Source organism: Molossus molossus, unplaced genomic scaffold, assembly GCF_014108415.1.
Source record: "Molossus molossus isolate mMolMol1 unplaced genomic scaffold, mMolMol1.p scaffold_m16_p_4, whole genome shotgun sequence".
Taxonomy (NCBI): domain Eukaryota; kingdom Metazoa; phylum Chordata; class Mammalia; order Chiroptera; family Molossidae; genus Molossus; species Molossus molossus.
Window position 1 is genome coordinate 45,922,779 of NW_023425377.1, and position 9,019 is coordinate 45,931,797.

At 37.3% G+C, this 9,019-nt stretch overlaps 1 pseudogene; it reads left to right on the forward strand.

The window, feature by feature from the left end:
* Window positions 1-6,697: 6,697 nt before the first annotated feature.
* LOC118643754 lies at window positions 6,698-7,186 on the forward strand (annotated as a pseudogene).
* The last annotated feature ends 1,833 nt before the right edge of the window (window positions 7,187-9,019 follow it).

Consider the following 9,019-nt stretch of genomic DNA (forward strand, 5'->3'; position numbering starts at 1 on the left):
ACCTGTAAAATTCATACCCTGCTGAGGAGTCTGCTGCCTTGTCTGGGGTGTAGAGATCTGGGCAGACTAGGGAATATCAGTGACTGAGTTTAGCTCTGGGGTGGGAAGCCATTCCCCCACCTTCATGTGAGCCTTATGGGTGCCTCCCTCTCAGGGGAGATTCACTAGCCTCCCCCTCCCAATTCCTGCTAGTGCCACCCTGCTGAGCTCCAACACTCCAGTAGGTCATGGCAGATTCTGAGACAGACTAAATTGTGTGGCTCTAAAACAAGGTCCCTTTTCCCTCACACACTCAATCGGTGCAGAGTCCTCCCATCACACAGCCAAATCTTGGTCTCTTTGGGCCTGATATATTCTGGTGGCAACCAGACTTTGTATACCCTGAGACTTTTGCTGAGCAGCCTCAGACCCAGCACTGGCACTGAGTTTGAACCTGTATGAGTCTAGTGAACACCCCTCACCCTTACATGGTGACTCACTGAGAAACTACTTCATAAAACTCAAGTACCACCAGAGATTCTTTCAGTGACTAAGCCTAATAGGAAGCCAGCAGGTGGAGGCAGGCAGAAGCAGATCTCAAGTTGCCTTGGACCTTTGGTTGAGCTGCCCCTAAACACAGTGCCAGTGGAAACCAGCCTTGGTGCACAGCTTGGCCCTCCTCATGAACATTCAGGCACAACAGAGGAAGATTGCTTTGTGTTCCAAATAATTTGCCCAGGGCCAGTCACAGGCAGTATCTGACATTGACCTACAACAGTGTTCCCCACAAGAGGCCCAGAATTAATACACCCAGTGGCCAGCTTCAGACAACATCAGAGCAGGGTCCAATTAGCTTCCCAAGTGGCATATTCAAAAGATTATCTCACACCTCACCTAGGCAAATTCCACTTCATGTGTTTAGCACCTGCAGAGCAGCTTGTAGACACTGGTCAAGGTAGATTATCAGTGAGTCAGCCTGAAGGTTGGCCCCATGTACAAATGGGCCAATAGCAATCAAGACTCAATTACAACAGGAGGACCCACATAACCCACTCAAGGGACATTCCTGAAGCACCCAGCTCAGGTGATCAAGGAGAGTGTGCCACAGGACACCTACTACATAAGGCAATCTTACCAAGACTGGAAGACATAGCAGATCTACCTAATACATAGAAACAAACAAAAATTGGCAGTCAAAATGGGGAGACCAAAAAAACATTCCCCAAATGAAAGAACAGGATAAATTTCAAACAAACAAACAAACAAACAAAGAGCTAAATAAAATGGAGGCAAGCAGTTTATCAGCTATTGAATTTTTAAGAATGGTTATAAGGATGGTCAAGGAACTTAGTGAGAACTTCAAGGAATTTAGTGAGAACTACAAGAGCATGAAAAAGAACATAGAAATCATAAAAAAGAACCCGTAAGAGGTAAAGAGTACAGTATCTGAAAGGAAGGATACACTAGAAGTAATAAATAGTAGACTGGATCAAATCAGAGATTTGGAAGACAAGGTAGCAGAAAACACCCAATCAGAGCAGCAAAAAATAAAAATAAATAAATGAAGATAGCTTAAGAAACTATTGGGACAATATGAAGCACAACAATATTCTCATCACAGGGGTACCAGAAGGAAAAAAGAGAAAGCAAGACATTGAGAACCTATTTGAAGAAATGACGACTGGAAAGTTCCTTAAGGTGGATAAGGAAAAAGACACACAAGTCCAGAAAGCACAGAGAGTCCCAAACAAGATGAACCCAAAGAGGCCCACACCAAGGCACATCATAATAAAAATGGCAAAGGTTAAAGGCAAAGAGAGAATCTTCAGAGCAGCAAGAGAAAGACAGTTAGTTACCCTCAAGGGAGTTCCCATAAAACTGTCAGCTAATTTCGCAACAAAACATTTCAGGTCAGAAAGGACTGGTATGAAATATCCAAAGTGATGAAAAGCAAGGACCTACAATGAAGACTACTGTACCCAGAAAGGCTATTATTAAAAATTGAAAAGAAATAAATATCTTATCAGACAAGAAAAAGCTAAAGGAGTTCATTACCACCAAACCAGTATTACAGGTAGTATTGAAAGGTCTTCTGGAAGAATAGGAAGAAGAATAAAGAGAAGTAGGAGAATATAGTTATAAAGAATAAAATGGCAGTAAATATGTATCAATCAAAAATTGCTTTAAATATAAATGGCTTAAATGCTCTAATCAAAATACATAGGGTAGCTAAATGGATAAGAAACAAGACAAATATATATACTGTCTACAAGAGACCCACCTTGGCCACACAAAATAAAGGTAAAGATATTTAAAAAAAAAAAAAAAAAAAAAAGATATTTCATGCAAATGAAAAGGGAAAAAAAAAGCTGGGGTAGCAATACTTATGTCAGACAAAATAGACTTTAAAACAAAGACTATAGTAAGAGACAAAGAACACTGAATAATGATAAAGGGAGCAATCCAATAGGGGGATATAACCCCTGTAAACACTTATGCTTCCAATATAGGAGCACCTAAATAGATAAATCAAATCTTGATAGATATAAAGGGAGAGATAGACAGTAATAAAGTTATAGTAGTAGATTTTTAACATGCCATTGCCATCAATGGATAAATCTTCCAGACAGAAAATCAACAAGAAAACAGTGGCCTTAAATGACACACTAGATCAGAAGGATTTAATTGCTACCTTCAGAGCATTTTACCCCAAAGTAGAAAAATATACATTCCTTTCAAGTGCACATAGAACATTTTTTAGAATAAACCACATGTTAGGACACAAAACAAGTTCAATAAATTTAGGAAGATTGAAATCATATCAAGTATCTTCTCAGACCACAATGGTATGAAGCTAGATATCAATCACAAGAAAAAGACTGAAAAGCACACTAAGACATGGAGGCTATATAACATGTTATTAAGCAAAGGAAGTGTTAACAATGTGATCAAAAAATAAATCAAAAGATACCTTAAAACAAATGAAAATGAGAACAAAACAACCGAAAAACTATGGACAAAGCAAAAGAAGTCCTAAGAGGGGATTTCATAGCATTATAGGTCTACCTCAAGGAAAAATAAAATCTCAAATAAACAATCTACCTTACACCTAAAGGAACTAGAAAAAGAATAATGAACAAAGCCCAAAGTGAGTAGAAGAAAGGACATAATAAAGATCAGAGCAGAAATAAACAAAATAGAGTCTAAAAAAAGAATACAAATGACTAATGAAACAAAGAGCTAGTGCTTTGAAAAGATAAACAAGATTGATAAACCTTTAACTGAACTCATCAAGAAAAAAAAGAGGACCCAAATAAATAAAATCAGAAATGAAAGGGGAGAAGTAACAACTGATACCAAAGAAATACAAAATATTGTAAGAAAATAATACAACCAACTATATACCAACAAATTGGACAATCTAGACAAAGTGGATAAATTCCAAGAATTCCAAAACTAAATCAGGAAGAATCAGAAAATCTGAATAGACAGATTACAACTAAAAACTCCCAACAAACAAAAGTCCTGACTAGATGGCTTCACAGGTGAATTTTACCAAATATTCCAAGAAGAGTTAACACCTAGCCTTCTCAAACCATTCCAAAATATTCAAGAGGAGGAAAGCCGCCCTGGCCAGTTTGGCTCAGCGGTAGAGCGTCGGCCTACGGTCCAGAGAGACCCAGGTTCAGTTCCCGCTAAGGGCATGTACCTCGGTTGCAGTTTGTCCCCAGCCCTGGTTGGGTCGTGCGGGTGGCAACCACTTGATGTGTCCCTTTCATGTCGATGTTTCCCTCTCTCTCTGTTCCTCTCTCTCCCTCCCACTCTATCTGAACAAAAAAAAAAATGGAAAAATGTCCTCGGGTGAGGATAAAGAAAAAGAGGAGGAAAGCCTCCCATGTTAATTTTGAGACCATAATTATCCTAATTCCAAAACCAGATAAAGACACTATAAAGAAAGAAAATTATAGGCCAATATCCATGATGAACATAGATGCTAAAATTCTTAACAAAAGTATTAGCAAACTAGATCCAGAAATACATTAAAAAGATCATGTACCATGACCAAGTGAGATTTATTCCAGGGATGCAAGGCTGGTACATTATCCACAAATCAATAAATGTTATGCACCACATAAATAAAATGAATAATAAAAATCACATGATTATTTCAATAGATGCAGAAAAAGCATTTGATAAAATCCAGCACCCATTATGATAAAAACTGTCAACAAAGTGGGAATAGAGGTTACATACCTCAACATAACAAAGGCCATATTTGACAAACCTATATCAACATCATTCTCAATGTGCAAAAACCGTTTCCCTTAAGAACAGGAACAAGACAGTGAAGTCCACTTTTACCACTCTTATTCAACATAGTACTGGAAGTCCTAGGCACAGCAAGAAGACAAAGAAGAAATAGAAGGCATCCAATCTGGAAAGGAAGAAGTAAAACTGTCATTATTTGCAGATAGCACTATACTATATATAGAGAACCCTAAGGACTCCACCAAAAAAACAACTAAAACTGGTAAATGAATTCAGTAAGGGAGCAGGATAAAAAATAAATATCTAGAAATCAGTTGCATTTGTATACACCAATAATAAACTCTCAGACAGGGAAACTAAGAAATCCATCCCATTTACAATTGCATCAAAAAATAAAATACCTAGGAATAAACTTAACCAAGGTTGTAAAAGACCTGTACTCAGAAAATTATAAGACACTGGAGAAATTGAAGTAGATACATATAAGTGGAAGCATATAATGTGTTCATGGATAGAAAGAATTAACATCATTAAAATATTCATAATCATCTATAGATTCAGTGCAATTTCGATCAAGATACCAATGAGTATTTCAAGAACTAGAACAAATGTATATGTAACCACAAAGGACCCCAAATAGCCACGACAATCTTAAGAAACATGAACAAAATTAGAAAAATTATACTATCTGATATCAAACTATACTATAAGCCCATAGTAATCAAAACAGCATGGCACTGGCATAAAAACAGACATATAGATCAAAGGAACAAAAAAGAGTTCAGAAGTAAACACACACTTTTATGGCAATTAATACTTGACAAAAGAGGCAAGAACATAAAATGGGGTAAAGATAGTCTATTCAATAAATGGTGTTGGGAAAACTAGAGAAATGTAAATAAATGAAACTAGAGCACCTTCTTACACCATACACAAAAATAAACTCACAATAGATTAAAGACTTATTTGTAAAACTAGAAACCATAAAACTCCTAAAAGGAAACATAGGCAGTAAAATCTTGGACATTTCTGGTAGCAATATTTTTTCTGATATATCTCCTCAGTTAAGGGAGACAAAATAAAAAATAAACAAATTGGACTACATCAAACTAAAAAGGTTTTGCACAGCAAAAGAAACCATCAGCAAAATGAAAAGACAACACACTGAATGGAAGAACATATTCACCAATGATACATCTGATAAGTGGTTAATATCCCAAATTTATAAAGAACATTTACAACTCAGTACCAAAAAAACAAGCAATCCAATTGAAAAATGGGCAAAGGACCTAAATAGACATTTCTCCAAAGAGGACATTCAGATGGCTAATAGACATGAAAAGATGCTCACGCAACACTATTAATCATCAGAGAAATGCAACTTAAAACCACAATGAGATACCACCTCACACCTGTCAGAATGGCGATCATCAATAAATCAACAAACAACAAGTATAGGTGATGATGTGGAGAAAAACGAACCCTTGTGCACTGTTAGCAGGAAGGGAAATAGATGTAGCTACATGGAAAACAGTGTGGAGGTTTCTCAAAATTTTTTAATGAAGCTCCTTATGACCCAGCAATTCCACTTCTGGGAATATATCCAAAGAAACCTGAATAACTAATTGTAAAGAATATATGTACCATTATGTTCAGTGCAGCATTATTCACAAAAGCCAAGATTTGGAAGTAGCCCAAGTGCCCATCTGCCCAGTGGATAAAAAGTCTGTGGTACATTTACACAATGGAATCCTACTGGAGCATAAAAAGTAAGGAAATCTTACTTTTTGCAACAGCATAGATGGACCTGGAGAGTACTATTCTAAGCAAAATAAGCCAGCTAGAGAAAGACAAATACCATATGATTTCATTTATATATGAAATCTAATGAATAAACAAACAAAATAGAAACAGACTCATAGGTACAAAGAACAGACTGACAGGTGTCAGAGAGGAGGGTGTAGAGGGGCTGGGTGAAAAGGGTGAAGGGAGTAAGCAAAAAATAAACCCAAAACCCTCAGAGACACAGACAACAAACAGTATGGGGATTACCAGAGGGAAAGGAAGGTGGGGACAGGTAGAAGAGGGTAAAGGGTGTAAATGGTGACCCATGGAGACTTGTCTTTGGGTGATGACCACACAATACAATATACAGAAGTATTGTGGAATTGTACACTTAATACCTATACAATTTTAAAGCAATATCACCCCAATAAATTCAATAAAATTTCTGAGAAATAAATTAGAGAGAAGAAGAAAGTATTAATTAAGTCAAGGTCAAAGAGGATGTCACAAATGAAATAAATATTTTCGATTAAAAAATAAAAACACAAAGTATTAAAATCCATCGGGAGCAGCTAAAACAGTGTTTACAATGTATAACATTAAATGCTTATATTTGAAAAAGAAAAATGTCTTAAATTCAGTTTTGAGATGAAGAACCTAAACAATGACTGGCTGTTCTGAAAACCGATCTTCGCATTGTTCAGCGGCCGCCCCTCTGCTCGCCGCGCCGCCTCCGCCGGCGCGCTCCGGCAGCTTCCTCGCCAGTCTCCTCACTCTGGTTCTTTTTTTAAAAAATCCGCCGCATCGGGTCACCGGCGTGCCCACCACGTCAGATGTGGCCGTGGACACCAGCTCAGAGATCACCACCAAGGACTTAAAGGAGAAGGAAGTTGTGGAGGAGGCGAGAGCGGAAGAGACGCACCTGCAAATGGGAACGCTAATGAGGAAAACGGGGAGCAGGAGGCTAACAATGAGGTAGATGAAGAAGAGGAAAAAGGAGGAAGGTGAGGGTGAGGAAGAGGATGGAGATGAACACGAGGAGGCTAAGGCACCAACGGGCAAACGGGCAGCTGAAAATGATGAGGATGAGGATGTTGACCCCAGGAAGCAGAAGACCAAGGCGGATGACTACCACAAAAAGAGGCCTCCCTGACCTCTTCACCCTCCACTTCCCATCTCAGAATCTAAACGTGGTCACCTTGGAGTAGAGAGTCCCACCTGCCTGCCTGCCCCCCTCGGACAGTGCCACCCGCAGATAACACGCACTGGCCACCACCCAACCAAAACCACAATGTGAATTTGCAACAGGGGAGGGGAAAAGAACCCAAATTTCCAAGGCCCTGCTTTTTTTCTTAAAAGTACTTTAAAAGAAAAATGTGTTGTATTTTTTATTTACACTTTATATTTTTGTACTTATTGTTAGGGGTCAACCATTTTCAATGATCTCAGGATGACCAAACAGCCTTTGGAGCATTCTCTGTCCTACTTTTGACTTCATTTGTGGTGTGACCATGCTCATTATAATCTCAAAGGAGAAAAAAAACAAGCTTGTTAAAAAAGTAAAAACAACAACAAAAACAATTTTATTCCGAGCATTCCAGTAACTTTTTGTGCATGTACTTCACTGTAGTATAAGTAGTTGGTTTGTATGAGATGGTTAAAAAGCCAAAGATAGAAAAGTTTGATTTTTTTCCTTTTTTTTGCTCTATGAAGTTGCTGTTTTGTTTGTTTGTTTTGTTTTGTTTTGTTTGGGGGGGGAGGTTGGCCTGTTTGATGTATGTGTGAAACAATGTTGTCCAACAATAAACAGGAATTTTATTTTGCTGAGTTATTCTAACAACAAACAAACAAAGAACCTAAAAACTGAGCAAATTTAACTCTGAGCATGCAAAAAATAAAAACAATAAAGATAATAGAAATCAATAAAATTGTAAACAAAGAGAGAGAGGAAAAAAATCAATGAAACCAGAAGCTGAATCTTTGTAGGGATTAATAAAATTGATAATCATCTTGAGAAACTAAGCCACAAGCAAGAGAGAAGATACAAAATACCAGTATTAGAAATAAAAGAGGAAATATATTTGTGGCTCCTAAAGACATTAAAAGGATAATAAGGGCCCTGGCCGGTTTGGCACAGCAGTTAGAGCGCCGGTCTGGGGTCCAGAGAGACCTGAGTTCTGTTTCCACTAAGGGCATGTACTTTGGTTGCAGTTTGTCCTCAGCCCTGGTTGAGTTGTGCGGGTGGCAGCCACTCGATGTGTTCCTTTCAGGTCTCTCTCTCTCTCTCTCTCTCTCTCTCTCTCTCTCCCTCTCTCCCTCCCACTCTGTCTGAATAAAAAATGGAAAAATGTCCTTGGGTGAGGATAAAAAATAAATTAAATTAAAATAAAAAAAGATAATAAGGCAGTGTTATCATCAATTTTTGCCCATAAATTCAACAATTTAATAAAATATATAAAACCTGGACAGACACAACCTACCAAAGCACATTCAAGAAGAAACAGATCATCTGAATAGTCCTATACCAATCAAAGGAATTAAATTTATAGTTAAAACATTTCTAACTGAAACCTGAAGTCCAGGATTGTTTCACTGATGAATAGTATCAAACCATTAAAGAATAATACCAATTTTACAGAAACTCTTAAAGAAATTAGAAACACTTTAAAAATCATTTTATGAAAATAAAACTAGTAAAAGATATAAGAATGCAATTTAACATCTTTCATGAACATAAATGTAAAAAAATCCTTAACACAATATAGTAAATTTAATACAGCAATATGTAAAAAATAATAATAATAATGCCAAGTGGGATTTATTCTGGGACTGTAAAACCTGTTTAACATCCAAAATTCAGCCAACAGAATTCACCATATCAATAGACTAAAGGAAAGGCACATGTTCAACTCAACAGATGTAGAGAAAGCATTGTCAAAATTTAATATCCATTCAGTGTAAAAATCCAGCAAATTAAGAACAAAGC